At 49.3% G+C, this 24044-nt stretch overlaps 1 long non-coding RNA gene across 3 annotated transcripts; it reads left to right on the forward strand.

Moving 5' to 3' along the window:
• Positions 1–426: 426 nt before the first annotated feature.
• Positions 427–23434, forward strand: LOC124678289. Of its 3 annotated transcripts, none has more exons than XR_006994406.1 (6): positions 427–714; positions 830–936; positions 13842–14012; positions 14096–14335; positions 16097–16221; positions 23348–23434. It is a non-coding gene; the product is annotated as an uncharacterized LOC124678289 (long non-coding RNA). The 3 variants fall into 3 exon arrangements; XR_006994405.1 differs by having other exon boundaries at positions 427–689; XR_006994404.1 differs by having other exon boundaries at positions 432–936.
• The last annotated feature ends 610 nt before the right edge of the window (positions 23435–24044 follow it).

A 24044-nucleotide genomic window follows, 5' to 3' on the forward strand; every position in this document is an offset into this window, starting at 1 on the left:
TCACAATTTTATTCTCTCAGTCTCGTGAAGAAAAGCTCATTCTCTTTAGTCTTTCTCTTAGTTTTATCATTATTGTCTTTCTCTATCTTAGTGTTAAGTCTTTTATTATCTCAGCTCATTTTCTTAGTCTTCATTATTAGCTTAGTCATTTCTTCAGTTTATCTTTGTCTCAGTTTTATCTATCATTTTTAGCTCAGTATTCAGTTTCAAGTTACACTACTTCATTTTTGTATTCTTGGTAAACTATTTCTTCATTCTTGATTTGTCACCTCCGTCACTCATTTCTTGATTTGCTATTATTTTTTAGATCAGCCTTAATTTATTTAGCTCAGTCTTAGACATACTGCATTCCCCGACGCTCAGTATTTTCTTTAGTTTATCTCTGTCTTAGATTCTCTCAGTGTTCTTAGTTTCAGTTTTGTTCTCTCAGTGCTCTCAGCTTATTAGTTTTAATCTTCATTTTCTTGTTAATCTCATTCATTATGTGTGATTTGCTTGTTACCTTAGTCTTCAGTTTCAAGTTACACAACTTCATATATGTGCTCTAGGTTTGCACGTTCTTAGAAGCTGTATTTGCTTGTTGGGTTTCTAGGAGCAAGAGGATGATACTTTTACTGAGTAAGAGGTATGTGTCTCATGGGGCGTCTCTCACGGCATGGCAAGCCACGTGGACAAGAATTGGATTTGCTGTCCTTTTGCCAATTCAGTTTCGAGGTTGAAGAGCTTAATTTGCCAATCATTTCTTCAGTATTATCTGTGCCTACCTGCACAGTTTCTCACTATGGGGTCTTTATGCCAGTTTTTCCTAAAACCATTGAGAATTTTGCAGATCAACACATTGTGTTGGAGTGGTACATGATTTCATCAAGAAAGAGAGAGGTACTGAAAAGTAGTAGGATGAGACGGGGTCACATGCCTGTGCTGAGATGGAAGGAGGTGCAAATCAACAACGTTCATTGTTTAGCTCAGTTTTATCTGTCATTTTTAGCTTAGTCTTAAGTTTCAAGCTACACTACTTGTCGTTGCCTAATCGACGGTACCTCGGAGGAGGGATCCTCACGAGGGGGAGAAGAAGTAGGGGCCATAGGGCGGAGTGCACACGGGACGGTGGTACGCGATTTACCCAGCTTCGGAACACCTGCACGAGGACAGGGCCTACCGCTGCTTGTCCGGAATTATCCGGGCGCTTTCGCGTTGTTACAATGAGTTGTGGTTGTGCCTCTAGGGCTCCCGGGATCCGGCTTATAAAGGCGCACGGATCTAGGGTTTACATGGAGAGTCCTAGCCGGATTACGGATAGCCTAACTACGGTACAATATCTTGCCGTGCACGTCACGGATCCGCCTTCCATATACGTCGTACTGAATCCGGGTTCCTCATGGGCCTCCATGGATCCGGGTTACTCCTAATGTCGGTACGGATCCGGCTTATCGATCCTGGGCTGGACTTCTTCCTTCATGATCAACAGCAAGCTCGGGCCGCCCGATGGGCCACATGCCTCATCACCATCTGTGGGCCACCCGGGCTTGCCGGATCTAGGCACTGCCGATGGTACACCCATGAAGTATACCCACAACAGTAGCCCCCAGAGTTCTCCGAGTTTCACCTGCAGTTTCCGCCTTGCCGATCCATCACGATCTCCGGCAAACGTTGGTAACGCGGAGAAACTTGAAGAGCTCCAACTTCACATTTTCTTCTTTCCCCAACTTTTAGTCGGAAAATGCTCCCATCCTGCGGGACTTCATCCATCGACATTCCAAAGAACATTTCCGGGTTACTCCCTGCTCGCGAATGAGAACTAACTTATCCTCACGCAATTACCCGGAATCTTTAAAAGACTCAAACGGTTCCGCCAATTCTGGCGCCATTTTCGCGCGATTTCTGCGGTAACTTATCTCTAGCCATTTTTACTGTTAGGGTTTGGGACACGTGTCGCGCATCCAACGGTGCGACGCTTGCGTTCCGACCACAGGATGCGGAGCACGAATCTTATCCCCTCAGCCTATAAATATCCGCCGTCGAGGCCCTTACCCTCATTCACCCCCCTTCTCACCTCTCAGCCGAGCGCCGCCCGTGAGCTCTTCCTCCGCCGTGCCGGAACCTGCCGGAAAAGTCGCCGGAGCATCACCGGAGCGAGTCCACCACCGCAGTGTTCTTCGTGTTCTTAACTCCGGCGAGCCACCGCGCGGAAAACTCATCGCCGGCGACTACGACCACCGCATTCGCCATTACAGTAAGTCCTCGAGCTTCATCTTCGCGCCGTAGTTGGTAGGGGTGAACTTGGGGAAAACGATGTGGGATCCGACTAAAGTAAGTTTCCGCCAAACCCTTTTTCCTCAGATGTCTTCAACGACTCCGCCTCCGACCTCGGAACCAATCATGGCGACCCCGATCTCCTCCGCCCCTCCTCCCTTCGTTCCAGTCAGGCTGGATCCTTCAAAGGATTCCGGCAAGGAGGCTGAGGGGACCTCCCGCTCACCCGGAAAAACCTCCGGGGCGGGTCGGACGGAGCACCGTGCGAAGAGGTCACAAAGAAGTCGAAAGCTCGGAAGCGAGATTCTGAAGCTAAAGGAAAATGGTGGCCTTGTACCACCACCGAGATGGAGCTGAAGAACCTCGAGTCGGAGGGCTTTCTGCAACCCGGAAGCTGGAGGTCAGTTCCAAACGAACTAGCTCCGGCTCCGAGGGACGACGAGATGGTGCTGACGAAGGCACTGGTGGAGCGCGGATTTTCATTTCCGCCTTCGGACTTCTTCCTGGAGATTCTGAAGACGTATGGACTCCAACCCCACAACATATCTCCAAACAGCGTGCTCGCCATCAGCAACCACGTCGCCCTCTGCGAAGGCCATCTCCGGGTAACCCCTGAGATCTCTCTGTTCCAATACTTTTTCTCTGTCAAGAAGGAGAGGATCCGGCAATCCGCCGAACTTGCTACATGCGGATCCATCACCTTTATGATCCACCCGGGCCGCGTCTACCCCCCCACCGACCGTCACGAATCCGCGAGGTACTGGTCCGGGGGTTTCTTCTATCTGAAGGACGTCTCCGACCCCGCGAGCGAAAAGAAACTTCCGCCTTTCAAGAATTGCCCCGCCACCGAGCTTCCATCATGGACGCACTGCCCCCACTTCTCCGACTCGCCTCAACTGACCCGCGCTGTTAGGCGGATCTGCAAGCTCACGGAGGAGGGGCTGACGGGGAAGGATTTAACCCTTTCCTGGTTCACCAAGCGGATCCAGCCGCTGCAACACAGGGACCGCCTGATGTTTGAATACACAGGGCGCGACGATCCAATGCGCGCCACCAAAGACAATCTCTCCGCCGACGCCATCGACAAGAGGATCCGGGTCCTCATCAAGATCTCACGTGATCTCCATGTTCACGTGTGCAACAAAGACATCCACACGAATGGATCCGGAACCGCGGTACGTCGTCTTGACCTTGGTCTGTTGTTTTCCTTCAAACTTTTTCATCTAAGTGTTTAACTTTGCATTAGCTCGAGGCGCTTGAGGAAAATGAACTCGGAACTCTCCTCCGAGTCCCATCCACCGGTAACGCGGATCCGGAAGCCGCATCGGAGGCGGAAGCTCCCGAGGCTTCCCGCCCTGCTAAGAGGAAGAAGCCGGCTCCTTCCAGCCCCCATGCAAAACGCGCCCGCGAAGTGCCCAGCATTGCGGCTACCCGGAAATTGGAGGCGGAAAAGAAGCGCCTCTCGCTGATTAATACCAGCAACAAGGGGCAGCCTGCCATCCAGCATTTCTTCAAACCTTCCGGGTAAACGTCTACTTCCGAGACCCAAGTTCTGGTTTAACGCTTGCTCTTATACTTTTATGTTTTTCCTGAAGATCCCGCTCATCATGGCGACTCCGCCAAGGGGACCTCCTCACCAATTCCTCCGCCAGATCAGCCAAGCTCCGCTTTCGCGGGGCCCACTGAAGAAGAACAGGAGCAAAAGGCTAAGCTCCTCCAAGTTACCAACGCGACCCGAGTCAACCTCCAACCAACTCCGTCCCTCCAAAAACTTACCCTTGCACAACGTCACGCGGAAGTTTCCGCCATGCTGAACAAGGTATGGGGAAAACCGGACGAGGAGGTGCGTGAACTCGCCGAACTGGAGGACGACTTGAAGGATTTTTTCGCCAAGCACAAGGAAGTGCGGCAGGTAATACTAGCCCCCAAGCATTGGGTGATATAGTTCCGTGTAACGTGTATTATATGATGCTTTCCCAGAATGTACTTTAGGCGGAAATTTAAAAATTTTATACCTCAAAGACTGAATTCCTCGCTAGCCCCCAAGATTTTAAATATCTGGCTAACTCCCTGCTGCTTCGCAGACCACGCGGAAATTGCACGAAGATCTGCGCATTCATGTGCTAGAGCAGATCACGGAGATCGAAGGGCTGCGCCAGAATGCGGAAGACAGCCAAAGGGCTATCCAGCTGCTTGAGACCCGCCTTAAAGGTACGAGATCCGGGTCTTCACTTTTTGTGCTGTCATAGTGCAGGATGCATGATATGTGCAACTTTCTGCCTTCAGAAGAATCTGCCAAGCACTCCTCGTTTGATGAGCTTTCCGCCAAAGTCAAGGTGCTTGAGGCGGAGAACGAGTCCCTCAAAACCTTCATTCATGAATCCTCTAAAAAGGAGACTGAGGCGAGGAAAAAACTCTCCGAGAAGCATGCCAGCGACCTGGCGGAACTGAATGACAAACTGGAGAAAAGCCAGGGCCGCGTGATTTCCATAATATCCAAGAACAGAGTTCTGGAGGAGGAGGCGGAGGCTATTGACAAACTTATCTTCCGTAAGCATTTTTCCGTATCGTTGCTCCGACTATTTTGTATGATTCCTCTCTAACGGAACTGAACCTCTTTCTTCCACAGCAAGCCTTGGCTTTGAATGGTCAAAAGAGTCAAACCTTTCGAGGACGGAGGCATACGATGAAGCGCGGATATCAATTGACGCGTTATTTGAAGCCTATCGCGGAATCGCCACGGCGCTGTCTCTGAAGAAAGCCAAAACCACAGTCATCGATACAATGACCAAACTTATGGGACTGGTGCCGGATTTCATCAAGGACTGGCAGAAGTCTTCAGCACGCGGAGTCGCCTCCCTAGTCTTGGCCACCTGCAAGGCTCACTTCCCCTCGCTCAACCTGGCGACTGTTGCACGCGGAGCCCCCAAGGGTTCCGATATGGGCGCCCTCCTCGCAGAAACCGAAGGCTATGAACAGCTGTTTGTCAGGCGAGTGGATCACTCGTTCTGGTATAACAAGCACGATCTGCCCGAAGGATTTTCCGATGCGGAGGAAGAAGTAGGTGAGCCGGAGTATTACGGGGAAGGATCCGGGTCAAGCGGCGAGCATTCCGGAGGAAACTCTGGTGACGACTCCGAAGCCGGATCTGGTGACAGCGACGACGGCTCCACCTACCAGCAATCTGAAGAGGAGGACTCCGAGTAGAGTTCCTGATTTAAACAATGAAACAAGTTGCATCATTTTGGCCCCAGAGTGGGTTTGTAATAAGACTTAAATTCTTAAGTAGCTAGGAACGAAACGATTATGCATGGGGCGGAAACACTTATCCTGCTATCCGTTAATGTTATGTGCATGTTTCGTTTTATGTCGGAAAGCAAGTGCTGACTTCATTGTTTTCCGGCTTGCCCGTTTGACCTTCCGCGAGCCGGAAAACCTTAGCCGGAAACGCTCGCCAGCGGCGACGAAGCCCAATGGCAATCCGTCAATAACCGCGGAAACAAGCCCCCAGGCGTAGGTGCCGGAAATCGCTACTAGGAATCCACGAGTTCGCAACAGATAACACTTAATCAGAAAACTTAAGCTTACGTCCTGAAGGACGATTTTTTAAAATCACAACTTTTATACACGCCTAGGCGGAAAAATCCAGCTCTGCGGGTTTAGTCGGAAAACATACACGATCCAAAAATGAACAAGTAAAGGAGGTAAAAGACTCAAAGAGTGAACCATAAGCTTTATTTCATTGATCATGTATAACTATTACAGAGTTTGTAATTCGGAAAGAATATGCTAAGTGTAGAAAGGACGTAGCTGTGCGATATTCCAAGGGCGATCTGTTTCATCGTAGATGTCATCCGGATCCTCACGCTTGCGTTTCCGGCGCCAGTTAGCAGGTCTATCCCTCAGCTCGCGGAAATCAACAAGGTAGTATGACCCGTTATGAAGCACTTTGCTAACGACGAAGGGTCCTTCCCATGGAGATTGCAACTTATGGTCTTTCACATGTCGAAGGCGGAGGACCAGGTCTCCTGCCATGAAGGAGCGTTTCCGAACTCGACGACTGTGATAGCGTCGGAGCTTCTGCTGGTAGATGGCGGAGCGCTGGTCAGCTAGGTTCCGAGCTTCCTCGATCAGGTCCACAGATAGCTGTCTGGCCCCGTCAGCTGTTTCTTCATTATAGGCGGAAACTCGCGGCGAATCGTGGATGATGTCGGAGGGAATTACGGCTTCGGATCCGTATACCAGGAAGAATGGGGTAAACCCTGTTGACCTGTTAGGGGTTGTTCGTAAACTCCACAAGACAGCGTCCAACTCGTCAGCCCAGGCTCCTGCTGCTCGTCGCAGCGGTTCCTCGAGGCGTGGCTTGATTCCTGATAATATTAGACCGTTTGCCCTTTCGACTTGACCATTGGATTGTGGGTGAGCCACAGATGCAAGGTCCAATCGAATTCCCATTGTCTCACAATAATCCTTCAATTCTCCCTGAGCGAAGTTTGTGCCATTATCTGTGATTATGCTGTGTGGGATGCCGAATCTCATCACGAGGCTGCAGACAAATTTTAGTGCCGTAGCACCATCGGCTTTTCTCACCGGCTTAGCCTCGATCCATTTGCTTGAACTTGTCAACGGCGACCGGGAGGTATTCAAAACCGCCGGGAGATGATCTTTTTAACTTACCAACCATATCGAGCCCCCGGACCGCAAATGGCCGGGTGATAGGTACGGTCTTCAGCTCTTGGGCTGGAGCGTTTGGTTGAGTAGCGTAGTATCGACAACCTCGGCAGGTCTTGACTATCTTGTCAGCATCTTCTTTAGCTGTAAGCCAATAAAAGCCTAGCCGAAAAGCTTTTGCAACGAGTGACCTGGGGGCGGCATGGTGCCCGCAATCCCCTGCATGGATCTCTCTGAGGATTTCAATGCCATCCTGATTGGAGACGCATTTGAGGAACACCCCTGTTGCACTTCGTTTGTAGAGCTGTCCATCAACAATTGTGTAGGATCTTGCTCGTCTGATGATCTGGCGTGCGAGGACCTCGTCCTCCGGCAACTTCTGATCGATGAGGTAGTCCAGGAAAGGCTGTGTCCAAGCCGGAATGGTGGCCAACACCTCTCTGGCCGGAGACACTGCCACCTCTGGGTTTTCCGGGTTAGCGCCCTTCACGGAGGGTATCCGAAGATGCTCCAGGAAGATTCCAGGCGGAATTGGCTTTCTGCCGGATCCGAGCTTGGATAGCATGTCTGCCGCTGTGTTATCGTCTCTCCTGATGTACTTGAATTCGTATCCGAGGAAGCACTTGGCGATCTCATCAACTTCGTCTCTGTAGGCCGCCATGACGGAATTTCTGGCGTCCCAGGTTCCGGCTACTTGTTGTGCCACCAGGTCGGAATCTCCACAGCATATGATGTGCTTGATCCCAATTTCCTTAGCGATGCGCAAACCGTGTAGTACAGCCTCATATTCCGCCATGTTATTTGTAGCTTCGAAGTGGATCTGCAGAACGTATTGCAGTTCTTCTCCGGTAGGGGACTTCAGGGTGACTCCGGCTCCTGAGCCTTGATGTTGCTTGGATCCATCGAAGTGCATGACCCATGTTTCTGGTTCCGGCTCCAGACTTGCATCCGGAGCTTCTGTCCAATCTGCAACGAAATCTTCCAAGACTTGGGATTTTACCGCAGTCCTTGGCTTGTATGCGATGTCGAAGGCGGATAGTTCGATGCCCCATTTAGCCGTCCGTCCTGTTGCGTCGGCGTTGTTGAGAATTGTTGATAGCGGAGCCTTGCTCACAACTGTAACTGGGTGCTCTTGGAAGTAGTGTCTCAGCTTCCGGCTGCTTAGGAAAACTCCATAAGCTAGCTTCTGAAAGTGAGGGTACCTTTGCTTTGACTCCGTCAGCACCTCGCTTATGTAGTAGACAGGTCTTTGGACGTCATACTCATGACCTTCTTCCTTTCGCTCCACCACGATGACGAGGCTGATGACTTTGTTGGTAGCCGCCAGATAAAGGAGCATTGGCTCTGACTCTGCTGGGGCTGCCAAGATAGGTGGGGAGGTGAGTATTTCCTTCAACCCTCGAAGAGCTGCGTCAGCTGCGTCGTCCCAGACAAATTTGTCTGTTTTCTTCAGCAACTTGTACGAGGTAGCGCCTTCTCGCCAAGACGGCTAACAAACCTACTGATTGCTGCGACACAACCAGTTAGCCGTTGCACATCTTTGAGACAAGTTGGCCGTTTTATACACAGGATTGCCTTGATCTTTTCCGGGTTAACCTCAATTCCTCTGTGAGAGACTATGAAGCCAAGGAGTTTTCCGGCTGGCACGCCAAAGACGCACTTCAGCGGATTCAACATCATCTTGTACCTGCGGAGGTTGTCGAAGGTTTCTGTGAGGTCGCTGATCAAGTCGGATCCTTTCCGGGTCATGACCGCGATGTCGTCGACGTAGGCGTGCACGTTCCGGCCAATTTGGTCCTTTAGGCAGCGCTGCATCGTACGTTGGTAGGTGGCACCTGCGTTTTTCAAACCAAAAGGCATAGTAACATAGCAGTAAGTACCAAACGGGGTAATGAATGAAGTCGCCTTTTGGTCGGATTCCTTCATCCGGATCTGATGATACCCGGAGTACGCATCAAGAAAACACAGAAGTTCCGCCCCTGCCGTCGAATCAATGACTTGGTCAATGCGCGGCAAGGGGAACGGATCCTTCGGGCAATGCTTGTTCAAGCCAGAGTAATCGATGCACATTCTTAGTATTTCAGTGTTCTTTTTGGGTACAAGGACGGGATTCGCGACCCAATCGGTGTGAATAACTTCTATTACAAAACCTGCTTCTAGTAACTTTGCTAGTTCCATTCCTATGGCGCGGCGCTTCTTATCTCCAAAGCGTCGCATAGCTTGCTTCACCGGTTTAGCCCCCGGATTTATGTTGAGGTAGTGCTCGGCGAGTTCCCTTGGTACTCCAGACATGTCAGAAGGTTGCCATGCGAAGATATCCATGTTAGCGCGGAGGAACTCGACGAGCGCATCTTCCTATTTGGGGTCCATGTTGGCTCCGATCGAGACTTGCTTGCTAGGGTCATCTTCCTTGAAGTTGACTTTCTTGGTCTCTATCGCGGCTCTGAAGGAGTTTTTCTGTTCGGAGATCTGCTTCTTGGTGGTTTGCATCTCAGTCGGATCCACCGCGGCTCTGTAGCCTTTCAGCTCTTCTCCGGATATGACGGACTCCGCGAAGGCGGCTTCGCCCAACTCGCACTCGTGAGCCTTTTTGTAGTCTCCGGTTATGGTGATCATACCATTAGGACCCGGGATCTTGAGCTTGTTGTAGATATAGCACGCTCTTGCGTGGAACTTGTGGTAGGTGGGCCTGCCGAAGATGACATGGTAGGAGCTCTTGAAGGGCACAACTTCAAACGTGATCTTTTCTTCGCGGAAATTGTGAACATCGCCGAAAGCCACGGGAAGTGTGATGCTGCCGAGGGAATTCGCCTTTTTACCCGGAACCACGCCGTGAAACTCAGTGTTGCTTTGTGTTTGAGCTGTTCCTTGGTGAGGTTCATCCGTTCCGAGTCTCCGGGTACATGATGTTCAAGGCTGGCTCCGCCATCCATGAGGCACTTGGAGAAATCATACCCGTCTATGCGAGGACTTACAACCAAGGCGTAGTATTCTTTTGGCACAATGGCGGGATGATCCTCCCTGTCAAATGTGCACGGAACTTCCGACCACCTGACATACTGTGGCACAGCCGGAACTGTGGCGTTCAGGATCCGGGTAGCTGACTTTGTTGCGCGGACTTGGGGTTCCGAGGAAGGTGTGGTAAGCCCCCACACTCTTTTTCTCGAAGGGGTTGGATTTACCTGCGGATCCGGCTTTGGGATCCGGCGAGTTATCATCCTCGTCCATCGCCTCGGAGCTTGTCCTCCTCCTTGTCCTTGTTCTTGCCCTTGCCTCCTTTGCCGCGTGGGCGGTGCTTCCGGGCTCGCTTGTATCCTGCCTCCGGGTCGTTCTTTAGATCGTTGACCCACTTGCAGTTGCGGTTGGTGTGAGTGGACTTCCCCGTAGCCGGGTCTAAGTGGGCCAGGCAGGGCATGTCTCTATACTCCTCGTAAGTTTGCGGGGCGCGAGATCCGCCAGCTGTGACTTTAGCGCCATGCTGTTGGCCCCTGCCGGCTCCGCCTCCGCGGCCGCGTCCTCTTCCGCCTCCTGAACCTCCGCGTTGGAACGCCATGGCGACCATGTCGGATCCGCCACTCTTCTGGTCATCAGGGTTTTTGCGTTTGTGGCCGCTGTTGTTACCGTTATCACGGTTCTTCTTTTGTTGGTGCAGGGGGATTGCTTTAGCTGCGATATCACCGCCTCGCATCGTCATCGGCGGCGGTGTGGTCACCGGCAATGGAGATCATCTCATCCAAAGTCAGTTTATTGGCGTTGGCCAAACATGTGAGCTTATGCCTCAGCAATCCTCCTCTCTGGAGTCCACCAATGAAGGCGTACATGGCAGTGGTGTGGTCGACGTTTTCGCACTCGTTCCTGCATGCCAACCATCGTGTGAGGAAGTTTCTTGAGGATTCTCCCTTCTTCTGGATACAAGCTTGTAAGTCGCTTGCCGTGGCAGGTCTTTTGTAGGTGCCCCTAAAGTGTTTCTCGAAAGCGGTCTTCAGGTCAAACCAGCAAAAGATGGAATTTTTCTCGAGGTCACTGAGCCAGATCCGGGCTGGCCCTACAAGGTACAACTGGAGCATGCGGCAAGCGATGTTAGGGGTTCCTCCGGCAAAGGTTACTGCATTGTAGTAATCCTCAATCCAGGTATCCGGCCTCTCGGTGCCATCATAATGCTTCAGGTTTCCGGGTAGCTTGAGGGAGCTCTTTGGCTTTGGTTCCTCTCGAATCATCCTGCCAAAGCACTTCGGTTCGATGTAGTCGGTTCTGTATTCGTTGAGGCGTTCCCGCGCGTCGCGCGAACCGTGACGGGGGGACTTTGAGCGAGAGCGAGATCTCCGGCCACCGCCTCCACCTCCGCCGCCACCGCTAGGTGGTGGTGAGGGAGACCTGCGAGGGGCCGATCTGACCTCTTGCTTCCGCCTCCAGATTCTCCCCGGCCCTCCCGGTGCTGGCTCCGGCTCCTGTGGCTGCCTTCGTCGTGGCGCTGGCTGCCCTGGTCGTTCCGGCTCCGGCGGGGCTCCGGGTCGCGCTCCTCATTCCGGCTCCTCCTAGGCTCGGGCTCACGATCGTTGTTCTGATTCCGGCGAGGTTCCGGCGTGCGCTCACTGCTCCTGTTTCTTGAGGGCAGCACGTTGTCGCGGATAACAATTCCACCATGCCCCTGAGGCCTGGTGTTTCCGGCTGGACTACGGCGGCGAGGGGGACGTGGGTAACCATTAGGCGGAGGAGAGGCGTTGCGGTACTTGTCTCGTCCAGAGTACATTGGATCCTTTCCCTTTCTCGGATCTGACGGTGGCGTCTTTGATGGTACGGGGATTGGATTTGGGTGTTCCCTGGCTTTCCTTCTGCGTTCCGAGGATCCGGTTCGCGATTCGTCATCTCGATGGCGATTGTCTTGGGCGTCCTTCTGCGCAGTGGAGACGCAATGCTCCGGGTTAGATTCTAACTTGCGCGAAGTGTCTGCCTTGCTCTGCTGTTTAACCGCTGAAGCGACGAGTGTGCGTAAGTAGTTGATGTCAATCTCCTCGTCACTTTTCTTCAGGATCTCTGCAGCTTTCGTCATATTGTCCTTTGGGGTTGCGAACGGCTGCTGATCCGTTGGAGTTGCGAAGGTGATCCTGCGTGGAGCTATCAACTCACGACGGACCTTTTCTACCTCCCGATCAGCTTCAACGATCTTGTCCTCCCAATGCTTTCGGAGTTCCTTGACCTTCGCCAGTCCTTCGTCCACCTCCTGCTCACGCTGGATGAAGTTTTCCACAAAAACTGCGGCATGCTTCCTTTCCTCCAGCATGGCGGCTGCGGTGTCCTTAAACTTCTTGGCTGTGGCCAGCAGCTCAACTCTTTTAGCTTCTAAAGCTTCTACGTCTTCGGGAGTGATGGGTTTGTTAAGAATATCCGAGCGATAAACTCCATCCATGCCTGCTTGCGCGACCATCTCTTCAGGCGACAGGAGGCTCTCCGAGGAAGAATCCCTACGGGGCCGCTCCCGCGTCATCGGGGATCCGTGGTGGGATGGCTGAGGGTCGGATTGGGTGTCTGCCTCTTCTGATCCGTTTTCTCCGAGCGCCGCTACAGTTGCAAGCACCTGCTTTGGCTGGACGGAATCAACTTCAGGCTGTTCCCCGTATCCGAGTTCCGTCACCTTGCGATCGAACTCTTCAGTGTTCATGGATTGAGTGTCTCCGGAAATTGGGCTTAGGTTTCCCAAAATTGACTCTTCAGCCGGAGTTCCGCTTTCTCCGACAGCCTCTTGCTGATCCGGAACAGCGTTGTTTTCCGGGGCCTCGACCTGCTCGGGACCAGCTCCGGCTTCATGAGGGGCGGTTCCGGCGGTATGGGCCAAGAAGTGTACGAAGTGACACCTTTGCTTCTCTAACACCTGGGAGACCCAGGCGGATCTGCATTGGTCTTCCACCGTTATTTCCTGCTCAGGGGCGGATTGGGTGGGTTTTGATTTTTTCAGATCTAAGGCGGAATTTTCTCTAGGAAGTTCCTGCGTCTCAGATCGGATCTTCGCGACTGCGTCCTGCTCAGCGGCGGTCGCGTCGCGCTACTACCGGTGGGTTTCCGTCGGAATCGACGGTTTCCCCGATGAAGATGTGTATGCCGCCAAGCTGGGACGATGGAGAGCTTGACGGGGTCGGTTTTAGCCGGAATCCAACAATCATCCGGAGGGACGATTGGCAGATTTCCGGCGTAAAGGACACGCCCCACAGCGATGGTGTCGTCGTAGCTTCCCATGGCGGAACCCTCCCGATTCCGGCCTCCAGACGCCGCAGGCCCCACGGTGGGCGCCAGCCGTCGTTGCCTGATCGACGGTACCTCGGAGGAGGGATCCTCACGAGGGGGAGAAGAAGTAGGGGCCATAGGGCGGAGTGCACACGGGACGGTGGTACGCGATTTCCCCGGCTTCGGAACACCGCACGAGGACGGGGCCTACTGCTGCTTGTGCTGGAATTATCTGGGCGCTTTCGCGTTGTTACAATGAGTTGTGGTTGTCCCTCTAGGGCTCCCGGGATCCGGCTTATAAAGGCGCACGGATCTAGGGTTTACATGGAGAGTCCTAGCCGGATTACAGATAGCCTAACTACGGTACAATATCTTGCCGTGCACGTCACGGATCCGCCTTCCATATACGTCGTATCGAATCCGGGTTCCTCATGGGCCTCCATGGATCCGGGTTACTCCTAATGTCGGTACGGATCCGGCTTGCGATCCTGGGCTGGACTTCTTCCTTCATGATCAACAGCAACTGGGCCGCCCGATGGGCCACATGCCTCATCACCATCTGTGGGCCACCCGGGCTTGCCGGATCTAGGCACTGTCGATGGTACACCCATGAAGTATACCCACAACACTACTTCATTTTTGTGCTCTTGGTTTTGCACGTCCTTAGAAGCTTTTATTTTGCTTGTTTGAGTTTCTAGGAACAATAGGATAATACTTTTACGGACCATGTATCTGCTACACCATCGGCTCCGCCTATGACGCCTTGTGTGCACTCTTTTATGCAAGACATTGACGACCTTGAACACAAGCACACATGGTGGTTTCTCACCGCTGCACCGCCACTCAGTTGAATGTTTTTTCCACCACAGGTTAGGCCATATGTATCATTTTTTCAGGAATGGGATATCAGGACTTTTGCTTGCTAACTTTTTCTAAATTTCTTTCCTCGCAGAAATCGTATAAGCTGGACATGCATTTCCTAACTTGGTATAGTTTTTTGGTTACTAAGATGTGATAAGTCAAGCCAGAGATCTCAGGAAATGCTTCTCCCCTAGTATTTTGGTCACTTTCTCTGTGTTGATTTCGTTTCTCACTCTTCTTCATTTTCACTCTTTTCTGATCATAGGAAACAAGCCAGCACAGTCTGATCCTGCGGGTATTAGGATGTAAGAAGGCAAGCAGGGAAAGTCTGGTATGTGTCATCCGCTCCCGCAAGCCCTATTCTCTGTTTTGTCAGTTTCCTTCTTCCTAGTTTTATCGGTGTTCCACCAAGCAAAGTAGGTCATACTAGTATCCATTGTACTTCTAGCCCATGCCCGCATGGTGATATAGCCTTTTATTTGGGAGGGGATATTCCGCAACTAGTTGCGCTCGCACCCCATTTTTGTTGTGACACTTCCAAGTTTCCAAAAAATGCAAACTAAAATTCTAGACATACATTGTGTTGTGTCTTGTGCATCTGTGAAATTTCATCCAAAAATATATCAAAATGTGGCCTACACAAAAAGAACAAATGATCTGGTATTAACAAGTAGTGAAAACCACCAACACCACATCTGTTGATGTATGGGGACATCCAATATGCTAGGAAAATCCAAGAAAACCCGAAAACAATGGCTCAGGCAGCCATGGGCTAAAACTACAATGCATGCTAGCATGCCACCAGACTTGCTATGTTGCATCCACTGATCGGTTTCTGTGACTATTTCTTGAGTTTAACTTTTTAAGAATCAAATAAAAGGGGAAACTCTCATTTGCAACTAGTTGCGCCCGCACCCCATTTTTTGTTGTGACATTCTAAGTTTCCAAAAAATGCAAACTAAAATTCTAGACATACATTGTGTTGTGTCTTGTGCATCTGTGAAGTTTCATCCAAAAATATGTCAAAATGTGACCTGTGTAAAAAAGAGAAGACGTACGTAAATAGTGTCACGTACTATTTACAGATCATTTGTTCTTTTTGTGTAGGCCACATTTTGATATATTTTTGGATGAAACTTCACAGATGCACAAGACACAACACAATGTATGTCTAGAATTTTAGTTTGCATTTTTTGGAAACTTGGAAGTGTCACAACAAAAATGGGGTGCGAGCGCAACTAGTTGCGGAATATCCCCAACTCTCATTTGCAACTAGTTGCGCCCGCACCCCATTTTTTGTTGTGACATTCTAAGTTTCCAAAAAATGCAAACTAAAATTCTAGACATACATTGTGTTGTGTCTTGTGCATCTGTGAAGTTTCATCCAAAAATATGTCAAAATGTGACCTGTGTAAAAAAGAGAAGACGTACGTAAATAGTGTCACGTACTATTTACAGATCATTTGTTCTTTTTGTGTAGGCCACATTTTGATATATTTTTGGATGAAATTTCACAGATGCACAAGACACAACACAATGTATGTCTAGAATTTTAGTTTGCATTTTTTGGAAACTTGGAAGTGTCACAACAAAAATGGGGTGCGAGCGCAACTAGTTGCGGAAGGCCAGCTTTTAGCCCTTTGGTTTCTCATTCTAACTAAATATAAAGTACACTGTAATAGGAAGATTCCAAAGGGAAACTCTCATTTGCAACTAGTTGCGCCCGCACCCCATTTTTTGTTGTGACATTCTAAGTTTCCAAAAAATGCAAACTAAAATTCTAGACATACATTGTGTTGTATCTTGTGCATCTGTGAAGTTTCATCCAAAAATATGTCAAAATGTGACATGTGTAAAAAAAAAGACATACGTAAATAGTGTCACGTACTATTTACAGATCATTTGTTCTTTTTGTGTAGGCCACATTTTGATATATTTTTGGATGAAATTTCACAGATGCACAAGACACAACACAATGTATGTCTAGAATTTTAGTTTGCATTTTTTGGAAACTTGGAAGTGTCACAACAAAAATGGGGTGCGAGCGCAACTAGTTGCGGAATATCCCCTCCCTTGAGCATTTACTTTGCAGATGCAAGATAACTTTTTGGGGGAGTTGTACATGATTTTGGATCTAGAATGAAGAAACATGGTTCTGGCATATTAGTTGTCTGACATCAGCCACGGTAATTAATTTAGCATTCGGGGATTTCAAAGGTACAAAGTACACACTTTGAGCCCTACCTAAACTTAATTCCTGCCCACTCAAGAGCCAAAATAGTGTAAGAAAACACGTGGATCTCCACATAATTTAGAGGCTAGCAGATCAGTGAAGTAGAAACAACACTTTAATCTCACTTGCTCCAGAGAGGGACTCTTTAGTTTGGTCAGTTTATCATTTATGTAGCTCAGTATTATCAGAGGGCTACATTTCCAGATCAAGAATGATGCAGATAGAATTATTTTTGTAGCTCAGTATTATCAGTATCTCATTCCTTTCATTATTTGTTATGTCTCTTATTTTCCTAGTAGTACATTATTTATTAATTTTCTTTTTTCTAAGTGTTAGTTTCTTGAGCTCTTTTACGGTGATTGGCACGGAACTTTGGTTCCGTCTAATCAAATCTGGGTTCCGTCTAATGTATTTTTTCGTAGCCGTTGATTAAATCGATGTGTAACTTCTATAATACTTCAACAATTCTAACCATACGTTCTGAAGGTCAACTCATCAAATCGTAATCAGAAAAAAAAATCATCAAATCCTTCTTCCCACGAACGCCCGCCCCAGCCGCCGCCCTCTCCTCAATCGCACCGCCAGCCGCCGCGGACGCACCCTCTCCTCCATCGCAGCCGTCGCCTCTGCCGCCCCCTCCCTCCGTCGAAGCCGCCGGCCGCCGCAGCCGCCCTCTCTCCTCCATCGCGGACGCCAGCCGCCGCGGCCGGCCCTCTCCTCCATCGCAGATGCGAGCCGCCGCTCCTCCCTCCGTCGCAGCCGCCAGACTCCGCCGGCCCCTCCCTCCGTCACAGCCGTCGCCGCCCCCTCCCTCAAGGACCAGGATAAGGATCAGATGATCATGTCTTCACTAAATTACTGTACGGTGAATTGTGATAACCTTCCTCTATCTATGACCAGTACTATTGCTGAATTGAACCATCATTCCTTGACCTTCCGATTTTAAGATTTATTGATGTACAGTACAGTTATCAACCAGCGATTCCCCAAATGTGGCATTCTAGATGTGATGTACATCTCTGTTTGATCTTTGTGGATTTTCATTAAGAAAAGCTTGACACTTGTAACGTATTCTAGTGGTGGCTCTCCAAGTGTGAGACCTGTTTAGCATTCTAGCTTTGAGTAACATTGTTTCCTGATGCATGAAACCTTTTACCCCTGTAATAGTTATGTAATGGCAGAGCTTTTGGAAGGAGTGGTAGCATATTATAATGGTTATAATGGTGTCTCGTGATTCTCTTAGTTCGGCACAATCTAAATTCATGCTGGTATATATGTTCGCTTTCATTATTTTGTAATGTATTGAATACTACTCTGCACATTAACCTTAGTACCATATCATGTGTTGTTCCTAAATGTTAGATTTATATTTTTGCCGAATGCATGTCTTCTTAGCTGCAAGTATCAGACGAAGGTAACAATGTTAATGGGCTACAAGGAACAACAATGTAGAAGTTGGTTACCATGATGAAGTGATGATCGATGTAGCAGATGTGAGTGAGGAAGAAGCAAGTGCAAGCCATGGTGCCCAGCCCGCCGCAACGCCGCCACTCTTCTTGCTGCCGGGATCAGAGTCGACGGCCATAGTCCCCTATCGCCTGTTGGATCGTACGCCACTGCCTCAACTCTCAAGGTCAGCCGAGTGCCTCAGCTCAAATTCAGTTTTGTATGTCCGTCAGTCCAATGTCTGCAAACATATGCAAATTCAGTATTTTAGAATTTATATCTCTACTCCCTAATTGAGGTGTACCCCTACCAAAGGAAATAGAATAGAGGTGTACTTGTTGTCTTGTTCATCGCAAACCACAAATGCACCTCTGTGTAAGCCTGAAGACTGAAGAGATTAATCACTTCATGATGCACAAAGGCATATGGCATGGGTGCCCATTCGATTTCAGTTTTCACAAGTCCTCGATTTAGGAACATCCTAGCTTGTAGAGCTTGTGTATCCAGTTATAATACATTTGATATACAACAATTTAATTTAAATGTATTACTATTTATCCTGAGCTACCTTTCTGTAGCAACATTAATAATACACAAGATGTTTTGAAAGGGGAAAATGAAGGGTTGGAATTTGAGCTACGATGCCAAGTATGAAACCGTTTAGTGATCTTGTAGTCTTGTGTGCATAATCCATACTTCAGATGCTATCACAACTGTGCAAAGCATACTAAAATTGGTGCATCAATAATAAGTTAATAACTAGTTCAATAAAAGGAACAGAAATATAGATGTTGGATTAATTACTATTCACAAGTATCATGTTGCAAATTTATATTCTGAATTACTTGTCCTCACGACCAAGTATTTCTTGCCTTCCACAGAGCAGACAGCAAGCTACAGAGTAACACAAAGTACAATACATAAGCTACCCCATAATAGTATCCTTTGTCCTACTTATACAATTTAGCAGCTGGTATGTCAGTCCCTAGATGCTGAGGTAACAAACATATACCATCCAATGCCAAACCAAACATTTGAAGTGTGATCGTCGAGCTATTGTGTCTCAGTTTTTTAATACTCGGAGCTATTATTGATCACCGAGCTATTATGTCTTAGATATGGGTTAGCATTTCAAGTGAGATCGTCGAGCTATTATGTCTCAGATTTTTAATACTCAGACTTTTTGGTGCGTTATAAAAGAAATAAATTTTCTGGAGCGTGTAGCTCACACAGATTTCAATTGTTGGATCCTAGATCTTAGACTAATATGCTTATGACTATGCGGGTTTTCTACTTTAGATATATTGCAATGAAAATTTTCCTCTTATATGTCGAACAGGCCAGCGATGGAGGGCCCCAGGGACTCGTTTTCCAGATTCCAGCAGCAGCCGGCGGTCGTGAGGGCCGGTGCTCGGATGCTGCCTCAGCTCCGCACCTGAAACCGTACTGTTCTTGCTAGTAGTCTGACCTGCTTGTTGCTGTTTTTGCAGAGCCAGTTTGGATTCGATGGTCATGTCAGCCCGCAGCAGTACGCTACCGTGGCACATGCGCATGGCGTTGGTTGATTCCTACAACTTGACGGCTCGTCATCTGGTACAAGGTGGATCCACGCCAGTTTTTGTAATGATCAAAATTATCTTATGCAGGTAGTCAACTGTACTGATGAATGAGGGCTCTCCATTATATGCAGTACTCACATCATGTCACGGAGGCACCAAATTTGGTTGATTCACTTGATCTCGTTACTAAAGGAAGCTCGAAGTCGCCGACAGTGACAATTTTCTGACAGCATCTATCGTGCATCGCCCATGAATGTTCTTTGCATTGTGTGCCACTCACTAGATGTTGTTTCATTAAGCAAGATGACACTCAGGATCTCAACTCAAGTAGCTGCGGATAGTGATGTTTTCTTCATTTTTTTTCTTAAGAATTTGTCTTCCCCTATTTAAGGTGGGTCTTGATATTGTACACATGAAATTAATGTACAGCCTGTGAATATAACTTTGGCATTTGCAGTGTTGTTCTCCTACTTGTGACATTTGGTTTCAGCAATTAAAACACGAATAGATCATCCAGGTTTGAGAACAAGCCAAATGAACAGGACTTGCAATACTATGTGATAACATACTTTCAGGTTGTCAGAATAAATATCGGTTCCCAACATCGTGGAAATACCATGCTACAGGACCTTCTTTTAGATAGAAGCATCCTGGACCAAGCCATGTAAGAGGATTAGAAAGATCAGAGAAATAGCATATCCTCAAAAGCTACCTTGTTAGGTCTAAATTCTGGGGCTGTGAGTCTTGATGAGTATGCAATCTAGTCAGAGTAGTAGCTAGCTGTGTTATGCTTGCTCTTGTTCAAATCCCGTCTGGCAAAGGAATTTTTGTCATGCAAGAAGCCTCATGGATCTACTCGTCAATGAAACCTGATGGTTCTACTCATACAACAAGCCAGATTTTCTTTGCTTCAGTACTTGGTCGTGTTACAAGCTAGGCATCTTATGGATGCAAATCACCAGAAAACATGAATAATACAAGAGCAAATGTCACAAAGCAAACATTTTGTTCTGACTCGGGCAAAGACACGTGTGTATTCGTTCACGGCGATGACCTATCTTCATCCAAGCCCTTCTGGCCAACATCGAGGTAGCCCAAACTGCCAACAATACCGTTCCACGAATCGTCGTATGGTTTGAACGTAGCCTGGCCAAAAGCATAGAAAGGTATTAAGATTATAAATCAACTATTCTTTGCACTTTGTAGTTACTTAGTTGGTAGTTTCTTGGTTTGATGCTGGATGTAAATCAACTATGTACAAGTTTATGCAACATGAGACCAGTTGCTGAAACGGGAAATTTTGTTCATTTGAAAACTAAAAGATTAGGAGAGACATTAGCTTCTTGGTTTGGTTTTAGTTTGGTTTGAATAACAAGGCTAGGATTCTAGTAGGCAGTAAATTGACCAAACAATACACACACTAGCTATTTTGATGACTGCCAATGTTCAAAATTACATCTTTTAGGAAACCTGAGGAAGTACTTAACTTGGGAAGAGTTTTCTGTTCGATTTCTATCCGACACTAGTAAATGTTTGAACTTTGTAACTGAGAACTGTCAAATACTCTGCCATCGACGGTCCCCATGAACATCCTCCATCATCTACTGCGATTTCTGATACCCGAGCTCAGAACGTTTCGTCCTCGCGCTCCCGTGGGCGCGTGGGCGAAACCCTAACCTGCCGCGCCGCCACTCCCTCCCCGGGTGCGTCTCCCGCTTCGCCGCCGCCAAGGGGCGCGCCCTGAGCGAAGCTTGGGCGGCGCCGGCGGCGGCGGGGCACTTCCTCTCCTCCACGCGGCGGCGGCGGCGCGGGCCGTGGCGGCTGGTGGGGGCGCGGCGCTGGGCGGAGGGCGTCGGGGCGCGGCTGTTCGGCGGCGGCGCGGAGACTCCGAGGCCTTTGGCGTGCTCCTCGCAGTGGCGGCTCCCTCCGGAGCATCCGCAGCGGCGAGCGGCGCGAGCTCTGCCTGCTCCTGGCAGCGGGCGACGGGAGGCGGCGCTCGGGGCGGTGATTCGGCAGCTGCTCGAGTCGGCAGCGGCGCCGTTCTTGAGGAGGGCGGCGGGGAACGGGACGGGCAGGGGCAGAGACCGGCTGGTCGCCGCGTGCTCGGGCCGGGGCAGGGGCCCTGGCCCTTGCTGAGATCTCCCGTAAGCCCCAGATCCAGATCTGGCGAATTCTACAGCCGTGGGGGCTGTGGGGCGTCGATCCCCCCGCTGCGCCCTCTCTCGTGGTGGTGCAGGTGCTTGCCGTCGCGTGTCCGCAGGTCCGTGTTCTTCGTGGTGGTTTCCCGTCTTCCTCAGTTCTGCGGTGAGCAGAGTTCGGGCGCCGGGGCGGCGGCCCTGGTCGGTGGGAGCCATTTTGGTTGGCGGGCGTGCCAGTGGCTCAAGAGCTGGCCGGAAACCAATGTCGCGGGGGCGACGTGGTGGCTGGCGAGCAGCATGCGGTGGCAGCGGGTCGATCGTTCGTCGGTTGATCTCCTGTGTAGAAGGCGGGGAGTGTTTGCCGTGGGGAAACCCTTGCCCGCTCGGGCCACGACGGCGACGTCCGCGGACGCCGCTCCCTTCTTGAAGGCGTTGGTGAGGCTTCTCCTTGTCCTTCTACATGCTCCGGGTGAAAGCCCAAGATCCTCGGATCGGGCGGTGGCGGCGCTCTTGTGTCGTGATCTTCTTGAAGACACCGCCTTGGAGTTCACAGTGTGCGGCTCTCCGTTGGTGGTGAGGCTGAGGCGCGGTTTTCGACGAGCAAGGTGCTTCGGGTGAAAACCTAAGATCTGCGGATCGGGCGGTGACGGCGCTTCTGTGTCGTGTTCTTCTTGAAGACATCGTCTTGGAGCTTACCATGTTTCTTCGGATGACGTTGGTTCTTCGCTTGGCGACCTTCGGCAAGGCTTGCGTCCTGCCCTGCTTCCTTGTCGAGTTTCCATGGTGCTGCTTGTTGGGGTTCGATCGGCGGTGGTCGATGCACAGTGGTGGTCGGCCACTGGTGGCGCTACCCGCGGCGGGGAGTTCTGTTGACGGCGTGCGTGTTCGATGGCTCTCTCTAGGGTGAGCTCCGGCCTGACACTGTTGCTGTCCGGTGTCTTCTCCGAATCTTCGTAGGCTTCGTAAGGGTCGTGATCGTCGTTCGAGTTCCCGGTTGTAGCCATGTTGGCAATTCGTGTGGGTGTGTGGGTTTGTGTTGTAAGCTGGGTTCAGCTCTTTGTACCTTGTCGCCGTTAAGGGCGTTATTAATTTAACGTCGGGCCTTTTGGCCTTTGATCTAAAAAAAAAAAAATTCTGATACCCCTGAAGAATCATTCGACAATTATTTCATTGTGTGTTCTCTGAACTTTGTCTTGTTTCCGTCAAATTTCTTTTTCACGTGTTCAGATATGGAATACGAAGCTCACTCTGATGACGGAGTCAGCACTAACCTACGCACGGTTGAAATCTTCAATTGTGGTAAATAAGAATCCATCACATAACTCCAATTCTGCTCTTGAATGATTGGGTTTGAAGATTAAATCGAAACAGAGATAAGGCAGAGAGGATGCTCACTAGGGGAAGACGGCCTTGATTCTCTCGAAGTACACTACCGAGAGGACGCCGAGCTTGATCTGCAGTGGCAGTATTAAAGATTCTCCTCCTCCCCCGTCGCCCGTTGGCGCTCCTGCCGGCGGCCAGCCTCCATACCCCGCCGCCCCTCCTCCTTCCTCGCCTACCGCCGGAGGCCGGCTCCAAACTTCCATCCCGATATCCATGCGGGGGATCGCCGAGGCAAACAGATAACTGTCGTGAACTCTTGGACGAACGAGCGACGACAGCGAGAGAGAATCAGTGAGAGCAGACGAGCCAGACGGCAGTGAAAATGAGTGAGAAAGAGAGGAGAACGATTGACTTCAAGATTCGTGCAGACTTATTGGGTGCATGGGCCGCTCAAAAGGATGCTTGTTTCTTATAATTTATGTAAAATATTTAGAGGTTCCGGTCCCACATGATTTTGGTTCCGGTTCCATATTTACGTTCCGTAAGTTTGGTTCTATCTTTTTTCCACCATTAGATCAGGGTGGATGGATGGTTATTAAAAATGCCAATCACTGTAAAACTTGTATAGTTTCTTATCACTGCAGATCTTGAGCTAACAATGGTCGTGAGGTGCGGATCTCATATTTTATAGTCCGCTAAGCAAGCCACATGTGGAGCAGCGGCTGTAGCGGGTACTCAATCTCTTTCTCTAGTTCCAATCTCTATCTATCAATGCTTTTTTTTATTGATTCTCAGTGCTAAGCAAAGCTAATTCCAGAGTTGTTGTAGTTTATTAGTCTATGTTTTAGAGTTTGTCTATGCATTCCAGAGCTGTCTATGAATTCCAAAGTTGTAGTCTTTTTTCTCAGTTTTTGTCTTGTAGTTTTCAGTTTCTCATATAATCACCTTGTATTATCATTGTAAATATGTTTTGATCTTAGTAATGATCTTAATATCTAGTGTAATTTTTACTCATATAATCACCTGCAATTTGCTCATATAATCACCTGCAATTTGCTCATTATCCATGCCAATTTTCGGAAATGACTACAACCTTCTATGTGTTTGTACTCATCAGTGCTAAGATGCCTGGCTAGGTGCTTTTCCTTCTTTTAAGAATGAGGGTTTTTGTATTGTTTCATAATACCATCGACTATTTACATGGAAACAGAGAGAGGGCTACAGATAGAGGTATTGGAAAGAAAAAGGTGTGCATGGTGAAAGAACCTGTGCAGAGAGTGGATGGGAATCATGAGATCCAGAAGTTTGCCCATCTTGATCAGCCTTCTTCAGTTTGCTGCA

This window comes from Lolium rigidum, chromosome 7, assembly GCF_022539505.1.
Source record: "Lolium rigidum isolate FL_2022 chromosome 7, APGP_CSIRO_Lrig_0.1, whole genome shotgun sequence".
Classification (NCBI taxonomy): domain Eukaryota; kingdom Viridiplantae; phylum Streptophyta; class Magnoliopsida; order Poales; family Poaceae; genus Lolium; species Lolium rigidum.